Consider the following 14,839-nt stretch of genomic DNA (forward strand, 5'->3'; position numbering starts at 1 on the left):
AAGTGCACTTTATTATTCGCAGATTTATTCTTTCTGGTGCAAGGTATTTTAGTTTCATTACGCGATGAATTGAAGGCGTCCCTCAAGTGCCATCCGGATAGTAAATTTGTGATAGTACTTATGAGGCCCATTATGAAGCAGTGTTTGTAAATGTTACCGCAGCTAAATAATTAGTGTATGTTAAAGAAGTAGTCCTATAAACCCATGTATTTTTGGAACTTAATATATATATATATATATGTATATGCGTGAAAAGCAATGATACGTCTGTAACAAACAGTAAAGCAAAAACGGAGAGCCAAAAAAGCGATTGCGGCGATATCAGGTATGACAGTATCGGTATGAGCGCTGTCTAGTGCTCGATGTCGAAGTATTCCATCAGCCTATGTACACGAGCGACCAGTCTCAAAACAAGTTTTTCAATAAGTTTTTCTGTCAAGCAGTTCATGAGTGCAATGGACATGTTTGGAGGAATTTTGAAGAGGTCGTGTAAATAGGTTAATGGAAATGTCAAGTTTGAAGTGGAATCAGAGCAAAGTAATCTTTCCTATAATTTTGTAGGAAAAAAATGTGCACCATATTTATTTTTTAGTCCAGTACATTGAGCACGTGGTGTCTGAGAGCGGATATAAAAACCGGAGGTAGGAATGTTTATCACTCCAGGACTCTCGTCGTCTCCGTCGCATCTGCTTTCTTTGCATCCATTCCAGAGGTGAGAGAAGCGCACATATACAGTTTGTTACAGGTCTGAGCATAGATGACCTCAGCCTTAAGTATATTGGAAGACAAATCATATATCCCTGTATTCCAACAAATATTAAATTTTCATATGTCTAGCATTATTGGGCCACAGGGTGTTTAACTTTAAACCTTAAAAACATACAAATGATACGTAGCTAGACATTACTAAAGTAATGTTGTTTGCTGTCGCTTCGAGATACTCAGATTTTTTCCATTCCGTATAATTAGACAACTAGTTCTAAATATAATCAAATTCTCCGTTATCGAAACTATATTAAAAGTGTCAGTAAGAAAATTGTACAACATGAGAAACCGCAGATTGTTTCTCAATACGTGCTATATAAGAGTATTCTTCCCGGCACGAAAGAAGCCCGCGAGCACGCGCAAATTGCGTCGAGCGGCCAGTCGCGCGGCGAATTTGCGCGCATTTATCCACAACTCCCCGTCCTTTCTGCCTCTTCGCGTATTCTGCAGTCATAGACTGCTCAGCAAATACTCTCCGCTTTGACCTGCCTGGATCCCGCAGAACGACCCCGGACGCCTCAATTCTGTAGACTATACGCTCTCTTGCCACTTCGGCACTCACTTACATTGACTTTGTGTCATCCCCGCCTCTGCCCGACGGACCCATGGAAGACGTCATCCTTACACGCGCTATCACCATACCTCATAAAGTTTTATCTGTTACGACGAATAGCGTCTGCGTGCCAGTGGTCAACATTTTACCACAAAAATGCTGCCAAGCGGGATACCTGGCCCAGCTTTGTTTATTCAAGGGTCACTCAGTAGCCCATATTGCAGTAGATGAAAATTCAAGTGACTCACCTCTTCCATCGCAGTCCACACTTTATACCATCGCCTACTTACAAAGAATGATTAAGCGCGACATGCTGTCCGACCAGGCCCGTGAGCTTTACCGCGTTCTGCTTTCCTACAACGATATATCTAACTTTCACGATCATCGTTTGGTCCACACTACAGCTGCTCAACTTCGCATGAATACCCGCGAAGCAACTCCTGTTCAATGCCGCGGGTATTGACTATCTGCGTCTGACCATTAAGGTATTGACGCAGAAGTTCGCAAAATGCTTGCCTAAACATTATTGAACCGTCGTGTAGTCTATGGGCGTCACCTGTTGTACTGCTGAAAAAGAAAGATGGCTCATGACGAGTTTGCCTTGATTATCGGAACCTTAGCAGTGTTACAAAAACGGGTGTGTATGTCCTACCTCGCATTGATGAGGCCCTTGACGGCCTCCCTGGTGCTGGTAATTTCTTACCGATTGACCTTCGCCCCGGCTACTGGCAGAGTGCCATGGACGGTCCAGACCACGAGAAGACTGCCCTTGCAACAATCTACGATCTTTTTTAATGCGAAGGGATGCTCTTTGGTCTAAGTGACACTCCTGCCACATGTCAACGCGTGATGGCATTTCTTCTTCATGGTTTCAAATAGTCTACGTGCGTCAGCTACTTGGAAGAATTTATAGTATTCTCCCCAACATTCTTTATGCACCTAGAGCGCCTATCAGCAGTCCTCTATGTTTTTCGTGTAGCCGCTCGGCAACTCAACGCAGCAAAGTGTCAATTTGGACGTCACTACTTTACCGTCTTTGGACATCTCGTTCATGTTTACTGGGTGCAACTGCACCCACGCAAAATTCATGCTCTTAGGCACGTCTCTACTGCGACATGTGTCAAGGACGTGCAAAGCTTCATCGGTCTTTGTTCGTACTTCCGCCGCTTCGTTAGAAATTTCGGGGCCATTGCACGACCCCTAACTGAGCTTTTGAATGTAGTAAGGTGATAAAGAGGCATCTGCGTTCTCTCATCTAATGGAACTTCCCACAACGACGCCCGTTCTCGCAAATTTCAATCATTCTGCACGTACCAAAGTCAGTAATGATTCCAGTGGCCACGGAATCGCCTCAATACTCGCACAATGCCAGCGCGGCAACGACCGTGTTATCGCTTACGCCAGTAGGCTCCGTTCATACTCGGAGCGCAACTGGTACATCACTGAGTGTGAGTGCCTGACCCTAGTTTCAGCGGTTGCGAAATTCCCCCCGAACTTACATGGCTGACCCTTTTCAGTTGTCAGTTACCATCACGCGCTTGGCTGATTGTGCTCAATCCTTCGAAAGTGAGAGGATTTGAAAGTATAGATGAGTGGCTCTAATTGATCGTGCAATTTATCCTTTTATTTACGTGCATGTACGCCGCGCCGAAAGTGACCTAGGGTTTGTGGAAATAGTGAGGAATACCGGGTAAAAAGGAGGCGTGAGCTGTTACGGGCTCGTGCACTGCTTGTTTACCTAGAGAATACTGCCTCCTTCGGATTGCTGCCGTGGAGTTTTCCAACAAAGAAACGGAGGTGACAAAATTAGCAACCTTGTGGTTCTTTTCTTACAGCATATGCCACTTTGCTTACCATGCTCAAACGTAAGACCGCTTCTCTTTCTTGTACTAGACCTCGACAGCGATGCCCAACCTCTCCAACTGTTTTCGGACACATGTCTACGGGAAGTACTTTTGCTGATCTCGATATAAACTTAGGCCTAAAGTACTTCTGTATCATCCTTAGCTCCTTCAATCAATCTCTGAGATGGATAGTACGTTTAGAAAGTATTCCAAAATACTTCATGTGGCCTTGCTTCGTGTTTTAGAGGCTATTTTGTCATTCAGAAAGCAAAAATTTTCTCTTATTAGCTTGCGGGTTGAGTGGGTAAACATTTTTTTCTTGGAAACGGAAATGCCAGCTGTAGGCACTTTAACGCCAATGAGCGCCGAGCCACTTCCACGAGATAGAACGCAAAAATCTATGTGCAGTCCACCTGGGAGAACAGTGTTAGACGCTGCTGTCGTGCGCCCAAAGCACTGGCTTTTTCTTTAGGACGATATACAGCGTACAAATCGCTATCGACTGAAACACCTGGAAATTAGCTGCCTTGTCACGAAGTTGCCACTTCATTACATTGCAGCGGCACTTCAAGTAGACGGGTATTCGGCATCATTTTTTGTTCCTCCGACCTATCTGATTGATACTAGGCACTATGTGAGCAGGCTGGAGCAATGTAATTGGTAGACATGAATTGTACAGTGCTATGCCGACCACCTCGGTAGCGTTAGTGGCAAGCATAGGAAATCCTGGCGATTGAGAAAACACATTATGTATGTAAAAAACAACAATCGCCAACGGGTCCAGGTTACCTTAAAAGTTCTCACGGGTATTGCTACTTTGGGTCGAGCACGGCGGACGGACTCTTCAGGCAGACGGAGAGAAGACGAAAAGCTTGATAGACAATGTATAGGTACAGCCGGTATTGGCGTACAGAAGCGATGCCGAATAGCGCATACGTCATATGGGGCGGCTGTTAGCGACTCTCTCTTCTTAGAATGGGCCGGTTATGCATTAAATCCGTTTGGTCATCCATCGTGGGCAGGTACGACGCTTGGCGGGGTGCTGACGTCACCCGTGTCGTATTATTCTTTCGTCGCGGCGGCACTCTTGGTGCGGCGCGCCACTGAATCCCCCCGTTCGACACACGGATAGGCGTATGCAGTTCATGGAACATTGCAGGTTGCCAGTCACAAGGCCAACCACTTAAGATGAACGAGGGGGTGGGGGGGGGGGCAGGGCGTTAAATCAATGATGGGCACGCAGTGTGGCACAACAGCACTGCCGCCCCAGAAAATGCATCCAGAAGTACAGCTGCTCGGCGCAACTCAGACGATTGGATGCGCTAGTTGTGCGACGTCGTTGATTGACTGGAGGGACAGGCTTTGTCGTTTTTTGCGAGAGTTGTCTTTCCTGATGCTCAGCGCTCGGAACGTCCATCAAACGACTGAGAATCAACAAAGTCAGACAACTCCGAACCAAGCAAGCACCCCCGGAATGCTCTTCAAACCGCCAGACCAATATCACCCAACAAACAACATTCTGAGATCTAGCTATGCTAAACAAATCAAAGAAAATGGTTTCCGAACCGCACTATACACGTGTCCGAGAGAAAATTTCATGTACGGATCTTTCCTTAAGTGGCAAGGCATTGAACTAGTAATCAAATCCGAAAGTGTTTTGAGCGATTATCGACTTTAATGCGCGTAGGTTAGTAAAGACTAGGTTCCCCAAGATGATTTCGTTCTGTCCCCGAAAGGCTGGACGCAAAGGTTTCGCGCTAATAATTTGAGCGGTTGGGTGTCGCTTCTGAAAAGGAAGGAATGACATGACACAACTGAACCTCCAAATGAAATAGGCCTCCCCTTACTGCTGCCTAACAGCACTCAGCAAAACGAATACCACATTTTAAACAGAAAAACGGCTCTAACAAACTAACAAACAAATACGCCAACCCACGCGAACAACATGAAAGCAAAAGTGAGTCAAAATTCTCCACTGACTGTACTACTGCGTACGATTCACAAATGACGTCAATCAAAATGAGGCCTTTAGGCTGTTCCAAGCCTACATGCACGTAAATGGAGCAAACAAACGGAAGCACTCACGCTCTCTTCACTCAAGCGTTCAGCAATCAGGTTTTACTAAAAAACGACAACGAAGAAACAACATTTCTGTTCATCGCGAACAGAAAAGACCAAGAGCATGAAATTTGGAGGAATGGAACAGTCGCATTGCTTTGTACTCACCCAGAAACCTGGCAAAACACCTAGCGTTGACAACTTGAGGCCCATCTCGCTTACATCCTGTGTCGGTAAGGCAGCGGAGCACGCAGGCCTGAATCGGCTCTCCCGGTTCCTGGAGAATAACGACATTTACCCGCACAGTGGGCTAGGATTGAGGACACGCCTATCCACACAGGATACCATGAAACTGGTTCAGCATCAAATCATAGACAACGATCCTAGCGACACTCGGGCCGTTTCGGGACTTGATCTTTAGAAGGTCTTCGACAACGTTCTACATTCGCATAGTCTAGCTTCGATATCTCGGCTCCACCTGGGTGAGAGATTTTACAACTATATTAGATCGTTCCTCTCGGATAGGAAATCTACCATCCGGGTGGCCGGTCTCGAATCAGAACTGCTGGAACTTGACGAGAGGGGCACCCCACCCTGGTTAGTAATTTTCCCCTGTTTATTCAATATGGCCATGGTCGTCGACACCTTAGCACAAAGCTTCTCGAGATTGAAGGCATCAAATGTATGCTGACAATATAACTATATGATGCACAGGAGGCAATGACGGTCAGGTTGAGGGAGCCTTACAGGAGGCCAAAGACACGGTCGAAACCTACCTTGAACCCACCTGTCTCAGATGCTCTCCCTTGAAGTCGGAACTCTTACTGTATAGTCCCAAAAAACATGGTTGAAGGCCCAATGAGTGAACATCGTTAGAAGACAGAGACATTAACCTACATACAAGAAACGGTTGCCGCATACCCAGAGTCGATTCATGTCAAGGTCTTGGGTATGATCGTTGAGTCAGGGGTGACAAATGGGAAGACTGTAGACAAGCTAATTGCTAAAACCGAAAGCGCTGTTCCTTTAGTTCGGAGGGTATCAAATAGGAATCATGGACTCAAGGAGGATAACCTCATTCAACTAATCCGTGCCTTCGTTCTGTGCCACTTTACATACGTGGCAGCTATGCATCGATGAGAACGGACAGACCGCGAAAAATTGAATGCACAGCTTAGGAAGATTACTAAGCGGGTTCTCGGGTTACTCGTTTACACTTGTACAGAGCGCTTAATGCAGCTTGTCATTCACAATACTCTGGAAGAGATTGCAGAGGCCCAGGAGCGCGTACAGCTAGCTCATTTCACTACAACGAGGGCAGGGAGATCCACCTTGCAGGCACTCGGAGATCACCTAGATAGAGTAGCGGATGACTTCTCTTACTTTCCCCCATTGATTCGTGAGAACATTACGGTCGCGTCCATACCTAGGAACATCCACCCGGTTATAATCGTGGTTGAAGGAGGCCAGGAGCGGCCAACCTCCTTAGGCAAATACACATTGATCAGCTACAGGTCAGCTTCCTGGATGCCGCTTCTTGTAAAGGACGTCGGGCGTTCACCATCGTCACTGTCGATGGTCGGCAAGGAATCACCAATGCTGCCTCGGTTCGGAAGAGGGACGCAGAAATAGCTTAACAAATGGCTATTGCACTAGCTCTGCTTGATAACTCAGGGGATGCCATCTATAGGGATTCAAGGCGTGCAGTCAGAGCATTTGAAAAAGGTACCGTTACCAAACAGGTGCTTAGACTTCTTTGGGGCAAGGCAATCACGCACCACTTCATTTACTGGTTTCCCACACAACAAGGTCAGATAAAGGGTGCTCCTCCTAACCTCAACGAGTCGGCTCATGGGGCTGCGTGTGAACATGCTAACCACGTTAGCCTCTTCCAAACGGAAGCCGACTCCCCAGAGGACAGGGACAGACCCTCCACTTACAAAGAAATTACTAAACACTGCTATCTCAGCCCTAGAATCTCCTTTGTTCCCCATCCGCTTCTCAGTAGAGCTCGAACATTAACGCTACGTCTACTACAAACGAGTACGTATCCCAATCCGCCGCTCTTAATAAAATATATCCGGATACTTTTACCAGTGCTACCTGCTGCGATTGTGGAGAAATAGCCACGTTAGACGACATTCTCTGGCGGTGTGCCCGGTCACGCTCTATCATCGATAACAGCTCGGCCAGATGGCAGGCGGTTCTCTGCAGCACACTTCTGGCTGACCAACCCTGGGCTGTCCAGCAGGCCCACGATGCGGCCGAAAGGCTCGACCTTCCGGTTCCCACGTAGGAGCGGCCCGCTTCATGAGGGCTCATGATCTGCAGGACTTTCTTAAAGTTTTACCACACCATAGCATAAAACAATGCGTCCTTTTTCGCATATCAACCATTGAAAATGGGCTCGAGTCGGTCGACTATTCATGAGTTACCCGAAGCACCTAGGACATTCGACACGCGGCCTCCAAATTGCGGGAGGGTGGCGCATTCACTGTCTCGCCTGAGCACAGTCCCTTTGTCCGCTAGGCAGCGGCCTTTCCTTCACCCAGGAAGCGAGCGGCTATTGAAGCAGACTTTCAAACAAGCTGGAAGCTTCGCTACATTCGTATGCTTATGACACACGGGCAGTCTAAAGTCCTTTAGGTAAGGGGACATCTACCGGAAAGGCGTTCAACCGTAGTAACGCATGATGAAGGAGTATCTCCCTTAAAGCAAAGTTCCTTTGCGGGAAAGGAGATCGCACATATATACTTTTCGAGCGGAAAAGGTGTTACACTCGCACATAGCCTGCATAACTGGTCAATAAAAGGAAACCTGCCACACAACTATGGTGCATCATAAGTATTTTTTACCTTCTGAAAATGTTAAAATTTTTGTCGGTAATGCGATTTGTCGAACAGTGAAGATTTACTCTAGCTATACTCTCAAGCGCTTGCATCACGTCGCTAGTGCCGCCATGTTGGATTGCAGCGGTGTCATTTCCTGCGCCGTCTTTATTTTGGTGTGTTAGGGTCGTGAAGTCGTCGTTCGTTGGACACGTAGGCCCACATTCCGCCGTAGGCTGCTCGACGGGACACTGCCGAAGCAGTCAACAGTAAGCATGCTCTTGATGAGGGGACCTTGATGTTTTCTGCTTTCTCCTTGGCAGCGTTTATCTCATCTCCAAGAGATCCGAGAGCGACCTCATCTATTGCTTCATCGCTAGAGTTTCGCTGAACCATGATGCACATGCGCACTTCTGTCAGGGGATCGAAATTGGGCGAACAGCACATTCAATAAAGCGCGTTACACCTGCATGCACGAAGGAAGAGGAAAAGCACGTGAAAAAGAAGTACAGAAACGTGGCCAGCACCAGAATAAATACAGCTTTCATAGCTATTCTAGTGCACTGTATCAAAGCTAACCAAATCAAGCCACTATAGCATAGCAAAACACGACTATACAAAGTTTCTAGAACAATTCAAATTGCTGCTAAGACCGAAAAAAACTAACATATTTCAACTAATATGCGCAGTATAAGCCATCAACAATTAAAAAATTTGGGGGGAGGGGGGGGGGTCTACAGTAGTTAAATATAATCCAAATACGCAACTTTTCAAACATGTTTTCTTACTTTCTGCTTTAACAACTAGCGCTTTATTATTGCGGCATTCATCTGAAAAACCGCCTAAGGAAGTTACTGCGGTGCCGTGTATCGTCGGCGCAAATCATTTCTGTAAAGCATCCTTCAGAGTAACAAAAGGGGTTTTGCTGCAAAGGACTTCAGCTTTGCCCGTATGTCTGGGGTATTACAATGCCTTGACAACGCTGAGAACAGGCTGAATTTGCGGCGTTTCAATTTCTTTGAAATGATTTACTTGCCGACGTGCGCCACGCCTATTCTAGATTTTCGCAACCGCCTAAGCTTCGGATTTAGTCCACTCGGGTTTTCAGGCGACAGCTTTACTAACCACGTCGAGCCGAGTATCGCCATTCGCCAGCACTTGGACCTTCATCGGACAGCACCTACGCCGTGAGCCTTGGCAACGCGCCGCACTGATCTCTGCCGCCGCCGCCGCCGCCGCCGCCGGCTTGCCGCATGCGCTCACCGCAGCTGGGTCGCCGCCTGACCACGTGACGCGCCGCGCGCCTCGCAAAGAGGAGCGCCGCCTTCACCTAGTTATTGTGGGCTTGGCCATGGATGAGACTGAATTCGTACCGTCTTCTCTGAGCGTTGCGCTGGAGCGGGAGGCTTTGAGCCGGCCCCGCCGAGCGGCGTGTGACCACCTCGCGAATATCGCCCGGCTTGCTGTTTCAATGGAAAGGGTCCGGAATGCAACAATTGTCGCACCTCGAGATCAGTATAGCGACCGCGTTCGCGCCCTCTCCTTTTGTGCTTCGACGCTGCGGATGTTTGCGGCGTCTCTCTCCATGTCTGGCACTTGCGCTTTCCCTGCGGCACAACAGGCATCGCACCACTGAACGATGCGCGTCTATGCAAGCCCAATCACTGACGAGTCTAGCCACCGACCTAGGCTCAGCGGTCATACCTAACTTAGCAATGATTGTATGCGTAAGTCTGATAACTACAGCTAAATCAAAGGTTAACCAAGTGAAACCAAGAATTAACCAGGCTAACTAAGCAAGCTTTCGCTTGGCTTAGTAAGCTTGGATAGCTGAGCTAAGCCGCAGCTAATTTTGCCTTCCTCCGAATGTGGCCACTGTTGGCTGGTAATCAAACATGCAACCTCGTGCTTTCGAGTAGAGCGACTTAGCCTCGATAAAGCCCTTTTAGCGTCAATGTAGTCCCTGTTTTTCTCACGAAACACGACTTCTAACATACACGCGAAGTTAGAAGGGAGCAACAGCATCACGCACTCAGACGAGAAGTTCCGGCTAACACCTACTTCTTCGCACAGTCGATCAAAATCAGAGAAAATTATAACAATATCTTCGCTGGTATTGAAGGCATGGAGATAGCCTCTGGCTCTTTCTCATTTAAGTTCATAAATTTCAGGCTCAAGCCCCTCCTTATAAAGAGCCTGCAGCCATGCTCGCTCTTCTGCCGCTTGCTCGCGCTTCCTGCACTTTTCTGCTCCTTCACGCCGACACCTCTCACGTCTGCCGCATTCCTTTGCCTCCAGCTATCGCTCAACAATCATTTCCCAAGCCTCGTCAGCTTCCTCGACCATCACGTCTTCCGCCTGGATCATGTCGAGAGTCGCTTTCTTTGCTTTTGCGGAGGCGGCGGAAATTCCAAGATCCTCGCAATGTTGACTGAGGTCCTGAACTTGGTATCCCTCCATCGTGATCTCGTTCCTCGTGCTACTTGCCCACTAAATTTTCCCTTACTTCAAGATAGAATCGACTGTTTAAAGAAAGTAAATTAGTACGTCATAGGCCATCGAAATACAAATAACTCTCCTAACATCTGCCTGTGCAGCAGAACATCTTCCTGTGTCTCAAGGCATGAAAAAACAAACATCAGGCACAAATCCGGCTAAATTGGCTGACACCGGTCAGTCTCCTAGTGGCAATCAAGCGGTGTAGCGGTCGTCTTCGAGCAATCTACCTCACAGCTTTCCATCGGTTTTTGAGATACTTGTTCTCCAATCGCATAGCTTCAATCCACTATGGCGACTCGGGGTCGAGGATGAGAGACGGACTCTTGGAGCAGACGAAAGGACACGAAACGCTTTATACAGTATGTACAGATATAGAAGGTAATAGCGTAGAGGTAGCGGTGCTGAAGAGTCCATCACACTGGCAGGGCGGCTGGTAGCGATTCTCTCCTCTAAGAATTGGTCGGTTCCAACTTAAATCTTTTTCGCGAGCCGACATTGGCAGGAACGATTCTAGGCAGGTTCTGACGTCACTAACGCTGCATTCTCTTTTTGTCGGGGCAGCGGTATTGTTAAGGCATTCCAGAGGAATCCCCATTTCAGCCCACAGGAAGGGGTCGGCAGTTCGCGAAACTTTGTCGGTTGAGATCCACAAGGCCAACTACTTCAGAAGAACGAGAGAGGTGGGGTGCGGTGAGAGCGCTCATTGCTTCGATGATAGGCACGTAGTGTGGCACACCCCCGGGTATCTAGAGATGACACCGCATAACACGCAAACCAATAAGTGATAGCGTTACGGCCAATATATTTGAAAAACAATTGCGCCACTCAGCGCAGCATGCGTCTGAAATCCGGGAGAATCTACCGCCCGAAACCGCATGACGCCACACTTCCCTGGTGGGGCAAAAGATGTGCTATTACTTGATAAGTAACTAGCATCATATACCAAACGCTACCCATAAATGGGTAGTATGCTTTCAGTATAAATATATCCGTAATCACTTGTCATGTACAACAGTATTCGCTTCACTCCCCCGGTATCAATAGATAGGACTGATGAGTATCAGATTCGGCAAAAGCTTGCTAGACGCTTAAAATAAAGCAGGCACACCTTGCGTCAAACGATGACTGCATAACAATGGTAGCCGGGTTAAAAAAGATGATAGTACAAAAAACACAGCTTACATTTAGATTAGGCTGAAGCTCACGTGGAGAGGAATCTTGGGAAAAAAGGTCGCCATGTTTCCCTGTTATCATTTGATCGGGTTTTAATGGTGGACGTTGTTTTTTCTTGTATAACCACTAGGAAATAGGAATGAATGTGTTGTTCGTACGCATTAATAGACTGGTCTGATTGCCAATCGATAATTTGATTTGCTTTTAAATATAGTTAAAATGCCGTTAGCCTTCTTCAAACGAGAAGTTGAACTGCAACAAAAAACTCTTATAGCCCGATTCTGGTTAGAGGCTGAAAACGTTTGAATCCTGGGGCGCGAAACGTACAAATAATGCAAATATTTTTAGGACTACGCCCAGCCCTCATGTTGTATATTCGAGAACGATTTTCGTTAAGCTCTTATAATTGTATGTATATATCTCGTGATATGAACACTTCCACAAATACTTTGAATATGCAGCCTATTGGGTGTCACAGGGCCGTCATACTGCAAGCATAGCATGGTTGCATTCAATTATGTTTCTGGGCAAAGTATTTAGAACTCCTCGAGACGAGTTCTCAATTTTTTGTTACAAATGCAGAAAAACTAGCAAGAATATTCATTGGGAGCTTCCAAAATATTAGAGTTCACCCATACATTTTACAAGCTAAATTCAATTGCGAAAGCACAGGAGTTGATAAAGGTAGAGATAAGACATGAGTCTATTGTTGTCATACGAATAATATATTTAAAATATCGATACTCTTTTCGCCCAGCTCTCCAGTTGAAGACATGGACGGCTTGCTTGGGAAATACCTCTTCGTGGTGGTTGCTGCCACACTTGGTAAGATTACGCAGCCAAAGAAGGTGTTACGTCAACATGATGTCGGAGGGCACCCAGTAGAACGGAGATGGCGACAGGGTTTTCGAAATTTGTCGTAAAAAAGCTTCATTTCGTGTGCATTCGTGGTTATATAAAGAGAAGAATAATTAGATTCCCCTAAGCTTGCCAAAAAGAATAGCACTTCCTGGTGGCAGATTCCCTCGTTTACAATGTACAGCTGAGGTGTTCACTACCTTTTACTGTAATTTGGTATCGCTGTAATGCATTTAGAAACTTTCATAGCTTCTCAAATATACCTCAGCGAATATTATTTTTGTTCTTTCAGTGAAATGAAAATAAATTTGCTTTTTGCCAGTCAAGTAGGGGGTTGCAAAAAACAATTTATTTGATGCGGTCAGTAGCCTTTTCTGTAGATGCTTTGCATGATTGAGTTAGCATGGTTTGAGGTGTTCCTTTACGTATAATTTTTCGGCTATTCAGTAAAGTAACGCTGTCAGTGAATGTCGAAAATATGCAACTTTGGCTTAAATCGGTTGCAATAAAAGTAAGTAATCAGCATGAAATCTCTAAGCAAATACAGGCTATTCAATACAGGTCGCATATATACGTCGTGAGCTTGGTGCAATTCAACGGTCATACTTCGATAATAACGCTTTTGATTACATATGATTAGCAAAGCTTGCTGTGTAGCCGCCCATAGCGTCAAGCAGGACAGGTGAGACACACGAAGAACGTAACATGTTTTACTAGGATATCACGATCTGCCACACAGCCGATCGCGCAACAGTAATGATCTCTTTGATGCACACAGGCCTATACTTGTATGCGCTTACTGAAGTGGCATGCATGCAACGACAGCAATATGGGTCCACAGCAGAGCAAGATTGGTGTCTACGAGGGGGCAGCCTCGTATACGTATTTTTATAAAAGTTGTTCCATTCGAACAATCAATATTTATTGACTGTGTCTATCAGCGTTTTGTTCCGCTTAGAACTTCTATTCTTTTTGGCGACCGAGCAACACGGGAATCCTCATGTGGGAGAGAACGTCATCAAATAAAATAAAGTAAAACAAATGGTTCGCGTTCTCTGTTGACTGCGATTCGTCCCTCGGTGTATCTGTCTTTCGGAGCCTATGACACAAGTGACAAAAGTGACAATTTGTAGGAGCTCTCTTTACAAGATGATTTGCTGTCTTCGTATAAATGCAGAATTTCAAATGAGACTGATTAAAGACATCGTGTTCGAATTTGTGCAGACTAAATGACACTGCATGATACTTGAACTGCCAAAATTGGAAATTGATGGATCTAAATATCAAGGCATGCATATATATATATATATATATGTATATATATATATATATATATATATATATATATATATGGTCGCTCTTTATCTTTCTCACCTGGGGGACCATAGAAACGAACCACCGCCTTTGATTTGTCACTTTGCAGCTGCACTGATTATGGCCCCACACGAAGCGGAGGCAATTCCGGGAATTCCAACCTTGATCGTGGACGCTATTACAAAGGCCGTTGGACGAAATGAACAAAAAGTCGAGTAGCAAAGCATCAGTCCTCGCGGTACAAGATGGCCGATCTGCGTTCCGTTGAAGACAACCGTTTCGTAACTGAATAAAATGAATGACAAACAAATGGCCCGAAATGAATGAACTGCACATTATTAAAAACAAACTTTCTTTTTTTTGCTGAATGCCACTTTTTTTTATTTTCCGCACTCATAATCGCTTTTAAGCGCTGCTATGCATACATTTCTTATTTTGTGCCTTCGTCGCATTTCAAATGAGATTTCCTTTATTAAAATATTTTGTGTTCTGGTTTTAATTGGCCTGCAATTCTACTCCTAGTATAAACTTCTTTTGCACATTATTACATGAACAACAGCGCCGTCGCGTCGCATTACACCCCAGTCAGTCAGTCAGTAGGTCAAGTCATGAGGAGTTTCAAGCCGTTGGAGATTCTACGCGGGGAACGCCTGTGGCTGAAACCATAGGCGACGCCCAAGTCGGGACGGAAACGGGGTGACGCTCCGCCAGTTCTTGGGCCCTCTGGACGGCCTTGAGTTGGAGTTTGAGGTCCGGGCTTTTGAGGGCTTCTTCCCATTCGGACTCACTGGAGAGAGGGCCCTTTAGTAACGTGGTACATTGCCGTAGCATGTGCGAAAGTGAGCAGTAGTGTTCTGGGAAGTCTGGGCAGTTTGCCGGGATTTCTGAGTTGTAGTGGCTTAGTAGGCCTCGTGACGAATACAAGTCCGTCTGTAGCATTCGAAACG

The 14,839-nt window shown here is 46.1% G+C and overlaps 1 long non-coding RNA gene across 1 annotated transcript; it reads left to right on the forward strand.

Moving 5' to 3' along the window:
* Positions 1–623: 623 nt before the first annotated feature.
* Positions 624–14,260, forward strand: LOC135911184 (uncharacterized). The gene is made up of 3 exons (XR_010567242.1): positions 624–712; positions 12,478–12,545; positions 14,002–14,260. It is a non-coding gene; the product is annotated as an uncharacterized lncRNA (long non-coding RNA).
* The last annotated feature ends 579 nt before the right edge of the window (positions 14,261–14,839 follow it).

The sequence above is a fragment of the Dermacentor albipictus genome, chromosome 5 (genome assembly GCF_038994185.2).
Source record: "Dermacentor albipictus isolate Rhodes 1998 colony chromosome 5, USDA_Dalb.pri_finalv2, whole genome shotgun sequence".
Classification (NCBI taxonomy): Eukaryota; Metazoa; Arthropoda; class Arachnida; order Ixodida; family Ixodidae; genus Dermacentor; species Dermacentor albipictus.